This window comes from Delphinus delphis, chromosome 5, assembly GCF_949987515.2.
Source record: "Delphinus delphis chromosome 5, mDelDel1.2, whole genome shotgun sequence".
NCBI classification, from domain to species: Eukaryota; Metazoa; Chordata; class Mammalia; order Artiodactyla; family Delphinidae; genus Delphinus; species Delphinus delphis.
Window position 1 is genome coordinate 20,033,348 of NC_082687.1, and position 14,298 is coordinate 20,047,645.

General features: G+C 41.3%; 1 protein-coding gene across 1 annotated transcript in view; it reads left to right on the forward strand.

Moving 5' to 3' along the window:
- The first annotated feature begins 7,874 nt into the window (after positions 1-7,874).
- NFKB1 (nuclear factor kappa B subunit 1) overlaps positions 7,875-14,298 on the forward strand; it is a 122,285-nt gene continuing 115,861 nt past the window's right edge. The window contains exon 1 of the mRNA XM_060012054.2: positions 7,875-8,333. The gene's annotated coding sequence lies outside the window, so the exon portion shown is untranslated. The remainder of the gene's footprint in view (positions 8,334-14,298) is intronic.

Below are 14,298 nucleotides of genomic sequence, written 5' to 3' on the forward strand. Positions count from 1 at the left end.
AGACCATCACTTATGAATAGCTTTGACAGCCAGATATAGAACCTTTCAGAAGACAGAAACCCCCCCCATAAAAACAAGTAATTGGCAGCTGTCTCAAATCAACCAGTCTGATTTCACTCAAACCAATTTTGTTGGCTTCAAGTAGCCTGACCAATCATCCTGGTTAACTGGGGACTGAGGGTTTCCTGGACGAAGAGCTTTCTGTGCTAAAACCAAGACGGTACTGGGAAAACTGGGGTGAGTTGTTCCTCTAGCTCCATGTCTCGTGCAGATCAGTAGAAGATATTTCTGTTGTGGCCTGAATTGTGTCCCCTGACCCGCCCCACCCACAATTTATATGTTTAAGTCTTAACCTCCAGTTGCTCAGAATGTGACTGTGTTTGGAGATAGCCTTTCAAGAGCTAAGTTAAAATGAGGTCGTTGGAGTGGACCCTGATCCAATATGACTGGTGTCCTTACAAAAAGGAGAGATTAGAACACAGACATTCTGAGGGACCCATGTGAAGACACAGGGAAAAGACAGTTACCCATAAAACAAGGAGGGAGGACTCAGAAAGAAACAATGCAGCTGACACCTTATTCTTGGATTTGTAGCCTCCAGAATCGAATCATGAGAAGAATTCATTTCTATTGTTTAAGGAACCCAGCCTGTGGTATTGTTGGTATGGCAGTGCTAACAACAACAACAAAATACATTCTCTCTTTTTTTTTTTTTTTTCAGCCCCCAGTACGCGGGCCTCTCACTGTTGTGGCCTCTCCCATTGCGGAGCACAGGCTCTGGACGCACAGGCTCAGCGGCCATGTCTCACGGGCCCAGCCGCTCCGCGGCATGTGGGATCTTCCTGGACCGGGGCATGAACCCGCGTCCCCTGCCTCGGCAGGCGGACTCTCAACCACTGCGCCACCAGGGAAGCCCTCTAATAGTTATTTTTGATTGTGTGCATTTTAGCTGATGAGCCTAATCTCTTTCTGCGAGCTTCTCTTTCCGCGTCCTCCTCGCTGCTCACACAGAAAGACCTGTCCCCTGCAATTCCTTCACCTAGACTGTGACCTCCACACATCCCACTTCCCTTCTGGCACCTTGCTCCTTCATGAATTTTCTTTCTTTTATTAAGTCTATAACTCATTAAACTATTTCCCAACCCTTCCAAACTTCCTTTAAGCCTGGAACTCCATAAATGTTAGATAAATGAAGAATGACACTAATTTCTCTCTCCTTCCTGCTTCTCACTCCAAACTCTTTTACATTTATTGCCTTCCTGTCTCCATTTCCCACTCACTTGCCAGCCCCTTGTCATGTGGTTCCTGGCTCCCATCATTATATTGAAACTGCTCTATGAAGTAACCTAGGACTGGAGCTACTGGTATCAGTGGCATTTTGAGAATTTATAGTAAAGTCGCCTTTTCTTCTGAACAGAGTGAGCAGGGTGAACAGAGTGCAAAGTGGTTTCTTTCCTTAGCTGCACACCCATCCCCTGAAGCCATGCTTGGGCTTTCATAATTCCCCAATTCAACTGTTTCTTCTCTTTCTGACCTTTTAGGAACTGTCTGCAGTATTTGACACTGTTGAGCACTCTCTGACCCTTGAAACTTTCTCTTCTCTGGTTTTCCAACGTTTCTTCCTACCTTTCAATCGCACCTGAGCAGTCTTTAAGCATCTCTCTCTTTCTCTCCCCTCCCCTGCTACACACACACACACCAATTCCAGAAATAGTTACTCATCAAATTTCTGTTCTTGGTTCTCTTCTCTTCCAACTCTTTGGTCACTAATGTTTTAGAAACACTCTCATGAAAACCACCGCATCTTTGCAGTTACCTCTTGATTTAGATCACCAATCCTATGTCTCTCAGAGCATCAGGCTTGAATTTCCAACTGAACATTAGTCACTTCCACGTGATCTCCTTGAGCCTATCATGATTAACATGATGAAAACTGAATTCATCATATTTCCACAGATTCTTTCTCAGTTATGATGTTACCATTCTAAGTACCCAGACTAGAAAACTCAGAGCCCTCTCTCACTCTTCCTCTCTCTCGAACTGCATGTATTATTGGTAAGCAGGTCCTATTGACCCTATCTTCTAAAATCTCTTACATCCTTCTCCTTTTTATTACACTGGATAAATAGTTTAGTGTAGTGATTAAGAGCATGGACAGCGGAGGCAAATCAAGTGGGTTCAGATCCTGATTCCCCTGCTACTTGCTAGTTATGAAATCTTAGGAAAATTATTTGACTTTTCATCTATAAAAATGGAGATAATGACAACCTATTTGATATGATTGTCTGAGAGTTGAATAAGTTAATACATGTGTAACAGTTATTAATTTTGTGCTCACCCAACCTATTTCTTCTTCCGAAACACCCAGCAAAGCTGTGTTTCCTGGGTCCCTTGCATCTGAGCGGGGCCATGGAATGTGAGCAGAAGTGTTGTGTCACTTTCAGTCAAAGGGAGTTGAAGGAAGACATACATCTTCTATGCTCTCTCTCTTCCTTTGCTGAGGCAACACTGGAAGCAACACATAATGATGGTGAAGTTGTATTCTGGAGGGATTCTGAATGGCTGAGTTACTACCTGGAGGAGAGCTGCCCCTGTGTGCCACCACCCAGGAGCTTCTGCAGTGAATTTTGGGTGAGAGAGAAGGAAACTTTTAAACTTTTATTGTGTTGGATCACTGAAATTTAAGTTTTTAGAAAAGAGCAGCTAGTCTTATTTATCCCAAACATCATGTAAATACACTGGAAACTGTGCCACAAGTAATAAGTATTTGATAAATGACAGAGATTATTATTCTACTGCTACTATATTGAGTCCAAATCATCCTTCACTTAGATTATGAGAAGATAACATAAAATGTCAACTCTTTCTAGCCTGAGTAGTTCATTTATTTAAGATACATTGTGCCATAAAAGTTTTGTTTTGCCCAGTTATATTGTTGGTAAATATCAAATGATTATTGTATAGAAGCAGCAAAAGACTACTATTTTGTGATTCCCATAAAGAGGAAAACAGATACTCTATTCCTTTCTTTACTGCCTCAAAAAAAGGATAAATGATGCCAGGACTTCTACACCCTCACCTAACACAAACTTTAACTTTCCTTCCACCACCTGCATCTTAGCCTCCTGAAAGTTGACTTGGGTCCAAATCCTGGCTCTCCCACACCTTCTTCTTCCTGAGTCTCTTCGTGTATAGGATATATTTTTATGGCCCATTCTTTGGTGAAACAATGTGTATAACATTTTAAGTGAAAGAATAATCTTTTAAAACATTTCTTTATTATGTATTGAACATATTTTAAGTGCAGTGAATGTGCTTCAGAGAGGTGATATTAGACCCAAAAAAATGTTGACAAGTGGGTGTCTGGGAAAAAATCTAATTTTTTTAACGTTAATTATTACAACATACAATTCCACTTCCGAAGTCTTTTTATTACAAACTGTGTTTTAAACCGAGACCTCATGTCTTTAAGTCTCACTTTCCCTCATTCGTTTTCTTTCTCCTGGTCAATTCACCATCATATCTTATCCACCATGCGTGGCATCCATTAAGGGCCATCTTCATCAAGTTGTTCCTCTGAGAAACAGCAGTACTACTAATAATAACCGACATAAATGTGAGTTTTCTGAACATCTGGCAACTTGGTCAGTGCTTCACACACCTTATCTCATTTGGCCCTTACAATACCACTATGAGGTGGGGCGTAATTATCATCCTATCTTACAGGTGAGAAAAAGGAGGCTTGAAACAATTATATCTAGGGTCACACAGCTACTCAGGGAGGAACAAGAGTGAATTATTTTCTGCAAAGGGCACAATCAGATACTGGCTTCAAATTTGAAGGTAGCACCTGATTCCATAGCTCGAGAGCTTAACCACCAGGCAATACTGCAAGCACCATTATATCTCTCCCTACCTATGCCTAAGTATTTGACTATACCTCCATGAAAGCATTTACTGTACTCTGCCTAGCACTATAATTACAAGCACTTCTTTGAGTTTTGCGAACTCTTTGATGGCAGTGATGGTAGTGCATAAATATCATTTGAGCTGATAGAAAAGATGCTAGTATCTCTAAGACCAGTGACATTCTTCTTTGAAATTTCTTGTCTCCATTTCAGTGTGTCTCCATTGTCAAGGGAATACAATTCTGGATTCTCTATACAGTCTTAAGAGGAAGATGATTTCTTTGCACTCTCCTGTTGGTTTTACTCTTGGTGATATAATCCACTATACAAATCACTTTTGTCCTGGCTATTACATAAGAGGTCATTCTTCCCAGCTTTATCTCCTTTTTCTTTTGTACCCACTTTTATAGGCTAATGGAGTGCTTTTCCAATAAGACCTGCTAACTGCGCAAGCACAAGATAGAACATGACAAGTACTTTAATAGAGGTGTAATGCAACACTTTGCTATCAATAGGGAGAGATGCCACAAGGATGAGTGTCTGCCCCAGTGGTCAACAGTGTGAGCATTTTATGTCACTTAAGCCTATGAGGAGATTAATTTCAAGTCCTTTTTCTTAGAATAACTATTTACATTTGCATAGGCCTTTTACATTCTTTATCTCCCCTTTGTCTCTAGAGCTTCGTGAGGTAGAGTTGTCATAATGTAAAATACATGTTATTATTGTATATATACATGTAACAACACATATGTTGCTACATGTATATTACATAGCCATGTCTTAGTTTGTTAATTTGGGCTGCTATAACAAAATACCACAGACTGGGTGGCTGATAAACAACAGAAATTTATTTCTCACAGTTCTGGAGGTTGAAAGTCTGAGATCAGAGTGCCAGCATGGTCTGGTGAGGGCCCTCTTCCCAGCTGCAGACTTTTTGCTGTGTCCTCATGTGGTAGAAGGGAGGAGCTAGCTCTCTGGAGTCTCTTTTATAAAGACACATCCAAATTATGAGGGCTCTGCCCTCATGACCTATTCAGCTCCTAAAGGACCACCCTCGTAACACCATCACTTCGGCGATTAGGATTTAAAAATATGACTTTGAGGGGGACGCAAACATTCAGACTGTAGCAACACAACATATATAATGTAAAGCATTACATAAAGCTAGTATACAGCTTATTATATAATATACACTATAATGTTATGCTTATTGTATAGGTGACGAAACTGAAGTTCATATAAACTTGGCAAAAGTTACACAGATAATTCAAGGCAAAGCCAGGACTCTAAGTCAAGTATGATTTCAAGTCTAGTGAAGTCTTTCCATTTCATCTTGGCTCCCACAGCCAAGAGCTGTGACCTGGGTGTTTCTAAGCATGTTGAGCTGAAGCAAGTTGTGCCCTTTACAGAAATACAGTTCACTCCTGTTCTATCCCCAAGATACGTCTTAGAGTTTGTAAGGCTCAGATGTATGAGTCTGTATTTTTGAATACTCTTTACACACTATATAACTTCTCATTGTTGATGTGTACACTATATAGATCTCAACCTCAGAATTCTCTTGATGTCAACATTTCCAATACACAGCTTTATGAGAAGAGAAATTCATGTGATTTCAAAGATTTAGTGACAAATACAACACATCTTGCCCTTTCCACAATCTTGATGACTGAAATTCCACAGGCATTTTTTCTGTTGTGTTCTGATAGTGGCAAATACCCTCTGACACCTGAGGGTAGGTGAATTTGTAAGAAACATTCCTGAGAGCGGGTATGTATATGTATAGGGTGTAGAAAAAGTATTGGGAAACAAAGCGGGAGTACAGGAAGGATAACTGGTGAGCCAAAAAGAGTAGATGGAGGGCTTTTATAGTTTTGTCTACTGTAGTGCATTGAATTGTGTCCCCCAAAATGATATGTTCAAGTCCTTACCCCAGATACCTATGAACATGACCTTATTTGGAAATAGGTTCTTTACAGATGTAGTCAAGCTAAGATGAGATCATACTGGATTATGGTGGGCTCTAAATCCAAAGACTCCTGTCTTTAAAATGGAGAAAGGAGAGGGGGATTTGGATACAGAGACACAGAGGAGACACAGGAAGGAAGGCCGCGTACACAGGCAGAAATTGGAATGATGCAGCTAAAGCCAAGGAACATCAAGGATTGCCAGGAGTCGCCAGAAGCTAGGAGGAGGCAAGGAAGGAGTCTTCCCTAGAACCCTCAGAGGGAGCCTGGCCCTGCCAACAACTTGATCTCTGACTTCTGGCCTCCAGAACTGTTAAGAGAATAAATTCTGGTTGTTTTAAGCCACCCAGTTTGTGGTAATTTCTAGCAGCAGCCCTAGAAAACTAAAACAGCTGCTTAATAGACCACCCCCTCTGCCCACCTCAATTTTAAGTTCAATGTACGGGATAATTTTGAATTTGAAATTTAATCCTTTTAAGTAATTAACACTCTTTAATTTTTGTTCCCATAATATGTCACACTGACTCTTCTCTTCTAACAATACTGTCTATTGATTCTTTCAGCGATGGGCTACCAGCCCATGCAGAATGAACTGTGTGAATATTCACACTTACCCCATAAGGAAAAAGAAGACTATTCCCCTAACACTTTGTTGTTTCATGACAGAGGCAGAAATCACTTCTTATAAACTATATATTAATCTACTAAAAACACAATATTGGCACAATTTCTAATAATGTCCCATAAATAATAACACAGGGTTTCTAAAAAGTCATTGTCTTCAGTCTTTGTAAATTCCCTGAATTCCAGCTGTTTAACCAGCCCCTGGGAGCTAAATGAAATGGCTTAAAGGAAGATTGTTGGTTGCTCCCAAGGTCACTGCAGAGATTCACCCCAGACCCGAACAAATGGATCTCGACTCCTCTGCTGAAAACTCCACCAAGAGGATTCTTATAACCCGAGGAGGGAGGGGGTAATGGCAAGGAGTGGGCACGAAGGGAATATTGCTATGGGCAATCCAATGCCATAGCAACCCTGCCTGGTGAATCGGTGATTCCTGATGTTTTAAAGTTCAATTTAAACAGTTATCACTGAATTCAGTAGTGAGATAATTAGCACTAAAATATCTATTTCAGCTCTGGTTTCTTGTTTGGGGAACTAATCTACCCCAAGGTATTCCCTGCCCCGCCTAGCACAGTGCCTGGCATGTAAAGAAGCTCAAATGCTAGTGACTGGTGATCTGCGGGTTCTAGCAGCGGTCTCTCCAGAAGAAAACAAATTCCCACCTGCTGGGTCAGTATTTCTTTCCAAGCTGTGAACCAAAACCATTGCTACCAGCATTCTCATAAAGGCCTGACAATGCCCTGTAAATGAAAGTTCTGAAGAACTGTCAAAACCAGATTTGAGACCTCACCCCAAACCGGTAGACGTTCAGACTTCCCTGGACAGAAGTCAGTTATGCTACAGACATTCCAGTTTAATCTGTAAAGAGATTTGAGAGTAACTGAGAGCACTTAAATGCAATATACAGATGAGACTTATTTTTACACACAGCATGCCTGGCTCCATGCCGACCCATCATCCCCTCTGGATGCTTGGGCCTGTCCTTCGGGGCTCTGGACCCGCTGATTCTCACAGCCTCACGGCCGACGCCTCCGCGCCGCCGGCTTCCCATTAAGAGTCGGCTCCGCGGGCGCTTCCAGGGGGCGTCTCCGTCCGCCGCTGCCCTCGGGGCTCCCGGAGCGGCGGCAGAGGAGCGGGCGCCCCGCGGGGGACGCCGGCGTCCAGGGCGCCGAACGTGCCCCCTTCGCCTGCGCCCCGCAGCGGCTCCGAAGGGTGGGTGCGGAGCTGGCCGGCGAGGCCGGGCCGGGGGCGCAAGGCACCCCCCCACCAGGCGTGCGGGCTTCCCCCACCCCCGGCGGCGACCCCACCTCCCGCCCCCGCGGCGTGCGCGCGTGTGTCCGTCTGTCTGTCTTCTCTCTCGACGTCAGTGGGAATTTCCAGCCAGGAAGTGAGAGAGTGAGCGAGAGAGAAAGAGAGAGAAGTGCACCAGCGAGCCGGGGCAGGAAGAGGAGGTTTCGCCACCGGAGCGGCCCGGCGACGCGCCGACAGCTTCCCCTGCTCTTCCCGTCTGTCGGGCCTCTCGCCGCCGCCCTCCGCCAGCGTCCCGCCGCCAGCCTCACTCGAGAGCCCGGGGCAGCCCAGGCCGGAGCCGCCGCGGCCGGGAAGGCGGCGACGCCGTGGTCCCGCAGCCGCGCGCCCGGCGTTACCTCCGCCCGCGCTGCGGCCATGGCGCGGCGCTGACTGGCCCGGCGAGACCGCGCGCCCGCCCGGACCCGATCCGACCCGCTCCGGCTCCGGCCGGCCGCCGCCTCTTCCTTCCTCGGCCCCCAGGCCCGCGCCGCCCCGGAGCGGGAGCCACAGGCGCAAGGAGGCCGAGCGCGGACCCGCCAGCAGGGTAAGCCAGACTCGGGCAAGCGGGGGCCCCGCCGGCGAAGTGCGGCCCGACTCCCGCCACCCACCCGCCCCGCACCCCGTCCGGCCCCGCTCGGACTTCCTCATTCCTGCGCTAACCGCTCGGCTAGACCGGAGGAGGAGGTTGACAGTAGCGGAGAGGCGCATGGGCTCTGCGCGAAGGGGGAAAGGCACCTCCGGACTAAGCACGGGCCGGTCGGCCGGAGGGCCGCGGCTGCCCGCCCGGGCCGTTCTTTCTCCCCCTTCCCTCCGCCGGGCGGGAACGCGGCGCGCAGGGGAACTCGCACAAACTTATTTTATCCCCATCTCCCCTTCCTCTGCCGGGGGGTCGGGGCTTGAGGGATGAGGGGCGCTTGGGCGCGGAGGAGTGAGGGGAAGGTGGTTGGTGCAGTGCAGAAGCAGATTTCACCTAAGGGCGTTCCACGAAATGAAAGCAGAAGTGCATGTCAGTCCTCTGGGCTGGGAAAGCCCTCCCCAGCTCCCCAAGATTGAACCGGACAGCCTTATTCCTGGTCTCCTACCTCCAGAAGAAACCCCCCACTTCACACACACACATACACGCACACACACACACACACCCCAACCAGGACAGGATATGCTCACCTACTATAGGACCTGTACCTTAGTTTTCAAAAGATAAGGAGGGCCTGGTACTGATCCTACAGGGCCTGCCTGGCGTTTGAGAGCGAAATTACCCACTTAGAACACTTTTTAGACACCCTGATTATGTAAAACAGTTGGACAGCTGTACCATGTGTTGTGCATGACCTCTTAAACAAAAATGATATAAACAAAGCCTATCGTGACATTTTAAAATAATAAATTTAAAAAATATATGAGCTTCCATATGCATTTTTGATAAAGTAGTCAAAATATCATCTTCTGCTTCTTCAGAACTTGTTGGTAGACGTGCTGTTCTGAGCAGAGAGATGACTGCTGTAGAAAGTGTATCTGGAAATGCAGGGTAGTTTAACCAATAGAGTAAATATTCATATTATGCTCTTCTGGTGTGTAGGTTGAACAGGAATCACATTATCAGGAGTGGTGTGTAAGAGTCAATGGCTACATAAAATTTCTCATTAATTTACTGTAGTAAATTAGGAAATTTGTACGAAGATTGGTTGATTGCTTGGCTTTGATTATCAAGATTTAAGCGGTTTTCATGGACTTTGCTAAGTCGGGTTTTTCAGTATTGCAGGTAACTAAATAACTATATTTAACTTAAAGATTTTGTTATAAAGCCCATAATCTGAGAGAATGACTGTATTACTAAACCATTTAATGGCTCTGGCATAGAAATGTTCTTCTACAGACTGGTGATATTTGGTAAACACTAAAGCTTAGGATCAAGATGTTCAGTGCTTATTTTTCTAGCAAAATACCTCAATTAAATACACCTGAGTAGTTTAAATTGCATTCCTGTTGCTAAAACTTTAAATGGGAATCTGATTAAAATAAAGCCCTCAGCTGAAGCATGCTGTTTTCCTGATTTTAATGTTGTGCTTTCTAGAGATGAATCCTTTTACTGTTTGAGGCACTAAAGAAGTTATGTAAATAACTTAAAGCAGAGTATTTTTTTGAGCTTCTGAACTTGAGAAGACAGGAAATAAAAAGAGATTAATTTATCATGTAATTAAATTGCTAAAGTGAGAAGAGCACGTATGATCAATGGAAACATGAGCTCTCCTGAACTTACTCATCCACATTGATACCTGCAACTCCTCAAAGCCCTCTGGAGCTTATTTAGATAAAATGTCTTCCTGGGCCACAGCCTACTGGACTGAAATACTGCTTGCCGTGAATAGAAAACCACTTCTAACCTTGTTTGAAAGACTTTTTAAAGAAAGTTCTATATAATCCAATTAGGGATTGGTGGTGATTTGAAAATCTGTTTGTTTTGAACTTTCAATTTTATCTTGTGTTCTGCAGTTGGCATTCACATGGGCTGAGTAAACGCCCGGTTTTCAAACCCCATTAGTAAATACTGGAGTATATGTACAAAAATAGTTGTTCCCCTTTGTAAGCGCTCCTTTGATCTTTGCACTTCCTTCTTCTACCTTTTAAACAGTATCATCTGTAATGACTGACTTGCACTTGGTAAAAGTTCAATTAGTCTGAAATAGACAGAATTTTAGATTTAGAGATCACAGCCCTCACATTTCTCTTGTCACTTTCCTTGGAACAAATTGACACTAGTTGAGAAACTAATATTTACGCAGGCTGTTTTTACCACTGCTTTCAGACTTCCAGATAATTGATGAAGTAAGTGACTACCTGGACTTTCAGGGATTGCTCACTGTGGTAGATGGAAGGTCTTTATAAGGAATTGGCAGCCACAGGAATCTTGGACTATCATTCAATCAGCAAGCCCTTATTTTTTACCTAATTTATGAGAGGTATTCCCCTGTTCAGAAGAGGTGAAAGTTCTGGCTTCTGGGGGAAGTGGTTACTTCATAACCTTCAATAAGTTTGAACTTGGGAGAAATAAGAACAGTAGTTGACATTTTAAAACAATAAATTAAAAAAATGATATCTGCGTTTCTATATAGATTTTTAATAAAGTAGTCAAAATATCTTTTTCTTTTTTACAACCTATTAGTAGAAGTGCTGTTCTGAGCATAGAAATGACTGCAGCAGAAAATGTATCTGGAAATGCAGAGTAGTTTAACCAATAAGAATAGATATTCAGGTTATGCTCTTCTAGTCTACAGATTGAACAGCAATCACATTAACAGGAGTGGATATATAGGAATCAATGGCTATGCAAAATTTCTCATTAATTTCCCTTACTTTTAGTAGGAAGGTTGTTTCGTTTGGCTGATTGGTTTTCTGTTTATAATATGAATCATACAAGGTGGCATGATTGTTTTATGTTTTAAGAAGAGAAGGAGGAGGAGAAGGAACAGAATTTTCGTGCTGGGGGCCACTTTTAGATGTGCTGCTCCTACGTCTACATTTATGTCTGATCAGAGTTAATTGACAGCTGCTTCTTGGTGACCAGCAAACCATACTGAAGCAATTGACCCTGCTTTCTGAGAATGACTTCTCATTTGCTCTCTTGTATCTCCCATAAATACTGAATTCCCCTACAGTGTTCTTGGAGGTGAGCAGGTAAATCATGAGAAGCGTACATACCCCTTTGAGTTGACCCTGTCACTGCTTAGGAGACCTTAAGGGTTTTAAAGATAGAGGCATTCATTCATCTTCAGAGAGGAAAGTTGGGACTTGTGACATAGTTTAGCAAATCAGTTTGGCTCCTTGAGCATTTTTTTTTAATCAAAAAAGATTAATATTTGCAACCAGATAATCTGGTAGAGTTAATAATTAGGGTAATATTACCAAGACACTTATCTTTGCAATATTTCATTAATGAGTATCCAGTGCTTCACTGTTAGATGAAGAAGTAGCATTCTTTTCTCAATGATGACTTTGTTTCATACCTTTGGTCTCTGTTGTTTTAGAGAGGGTTCCTGGGTGCAAATTAATACGCTTTCATATTTTCAGGTGAGGCTGGTAGACCTACCCTTGAATATCAGCTAATAGTTTAGAAACTAAGTTGTGAAATGAAATCTCACTGCTTCACTATAAAAAATTTAAACCCTAACAGTTTTACACAAAAGTGATATAAAGTGTGATTTGTTAAAGAGTATAGACTCTTCAAGAGTGTAGATTATGGATGAAAATATTTGTTAAACTTGCAATATTAATCATGAAAATATTGTATTTAAACATTTTATCATCGCATTTTAAAATTTAAAAAGAAATCAATTCATTGTTATTCTTTTATATTTTTTGCAGTAATAGATTTAATTATCAGTAGTACAAGTTTCATCTGCTTTGATTTGTTGCCTGTTTTTGAAATTAGAATAATGAAACGGATGGCTTAATTCCCTATTACAAATTGGCTTATTACTGTTCATTTACATTTCATCATTAGGCCAAAAATCTTATAACCAGCTTTTATTCTGACCCATACTTTTGACAGATATTAATGAATTTAATCTATAGGTGATTTCTTTAAGCTGTGAAAAAAATTCTGGCTGATGGAGCCTGACTGATGCTGCAAGCACTGCTTTGTAATCCAAAGATTGTTAAAGCCTATCTAAATGAATCAATCAAAAAATAAAACCAAAATATTTTATGACATCCGGAATAAAATACTTATGACCTATAAAAAATTGGGGGGAAAAGGTTATAGCTGGAAAACCTCAGGAACCAGCAGGCAACATTTACTATACTTTCTGCCTTCATACTGTAATGATTTTGCAACACTGTAAAACCTGGGGCCTCATCACAAGAGGGTTTTGTTCATTATTTCTCATTTGTAGCATTTTCAGAAAATTTTCCTTGGAACTCTGAATCTAACCATTTATTCTCTGTGGACACAATTTATGAAATGAAATATACCATCTACACTAGAAAAAGGTACAATGCCAACACTCCCAGGCCTGGTATTATACCTTCAGGGAGAGTCAGAACCATTTTACTGAAAACTCCTAACTTCAGTCCACTCAGCTTTGGACTTAATTAATTCTGGTTCTGACCCTGACCTCTCTTCAAATCACTTAACAAACACACATTCAAGTTTTAAAAATTAATTTTAAAAGTTGTTTACAAATACATATATGTATAATCATTTTTGTTGTTGCCAACAAACTGAGGAAGAAAATAAATGTTTACTTATATAACAAGTACATTGTAAAGCTGTCATTGTTGAAAAGTAACCTGAAAAGTGAATAGCAGCAGTGTTTGTTAGTTAGAATAATAAAATAATCCAAGTACTCTGCATATAGCTTCCCTGTGAGAAGATTTGGAGAGAACAGATAAATTTTGCTGTGTTCCATTACATAATCAGCTCAGTCTATAGCTTCTGGGCATAAACGAAAACACAGAGCTCTAATGTTGTCCCAGTCTTCACTGTGTGAATCAAAAAATGTATGGACCATTCAAACATTTCATACTGGAAAATAAAGCTTTGGATTTTTCTTAGATTTAAGCCTTTTGATATATGAGGCTCACTAGCATTTGTACATGAGATTTTCTTTTTTTGCTAACTTGAATTAAAAAACTACGAAACCTACATAAAGTTAAGCACACTTCTATAGGGAGAGCTTAATTAACATTAAATAAATAACTTGATTGCTATAATGAATTTTGTTTGTCAAAATAGTTATTTTACAAAATTATCATTTTTATTATTTATTGTGTGGTTTTACTAAACATATCACAGTATATTTCAGTGTCAGGGCATACGTATCCTTCATTTTTATCTCCAGAAATCAATTCTAATAATATTAAGCTTGAAAAAAGAAAAATTAAAAGTGATGACAAATTCCTTAATCAATCTACCTCTTCATCGGTTCTGGGTTCAAGCCTGCAATTCATTTAAATAGTGAAAATAAATTGCTTAATTGTCCTAGAAAATATGCCTTCCAAGACAAGAATTTTAGGAATGGAGAGAATGACTATTTTTTTTTTTTTTTAGTGTTTTAACATGAATCCCTGACTTATGTTTTATTGATGTTTGAAGAACTTTATCTACCAGTTCTTAACTTAGGTATAGGTTTATTTTCTAAGATATAACCATTTATTGGTGTTTGATCATTAAGACTTGATTTATAAAGTATATTTTTCTTTTAAATGGGGGCTAGGTGTGGTTGTGAGGTCAGAGGAAAAGAATCCCTAAAAAGTTACAGCATCTAGTATAATGCTCTCTGAATAATATAAGCACCTGTATGATTTATAAAGTTACAGACAATGTAGAAGGATGGAAGGAGTATGAATGGCTGTTCATATAGAGGACATTTAAAGTAGAAAGGAAGAAACATGAAGGTAAAGAATAAAAGTTAAAGTTAATGTTGAAAACTGTGGCCAAAACAAAGGATAATGAAAGTATAGATAAAGTTTTAGTGGAGAGTTCTCTATAAAATCAGATCTTGAACTTTATT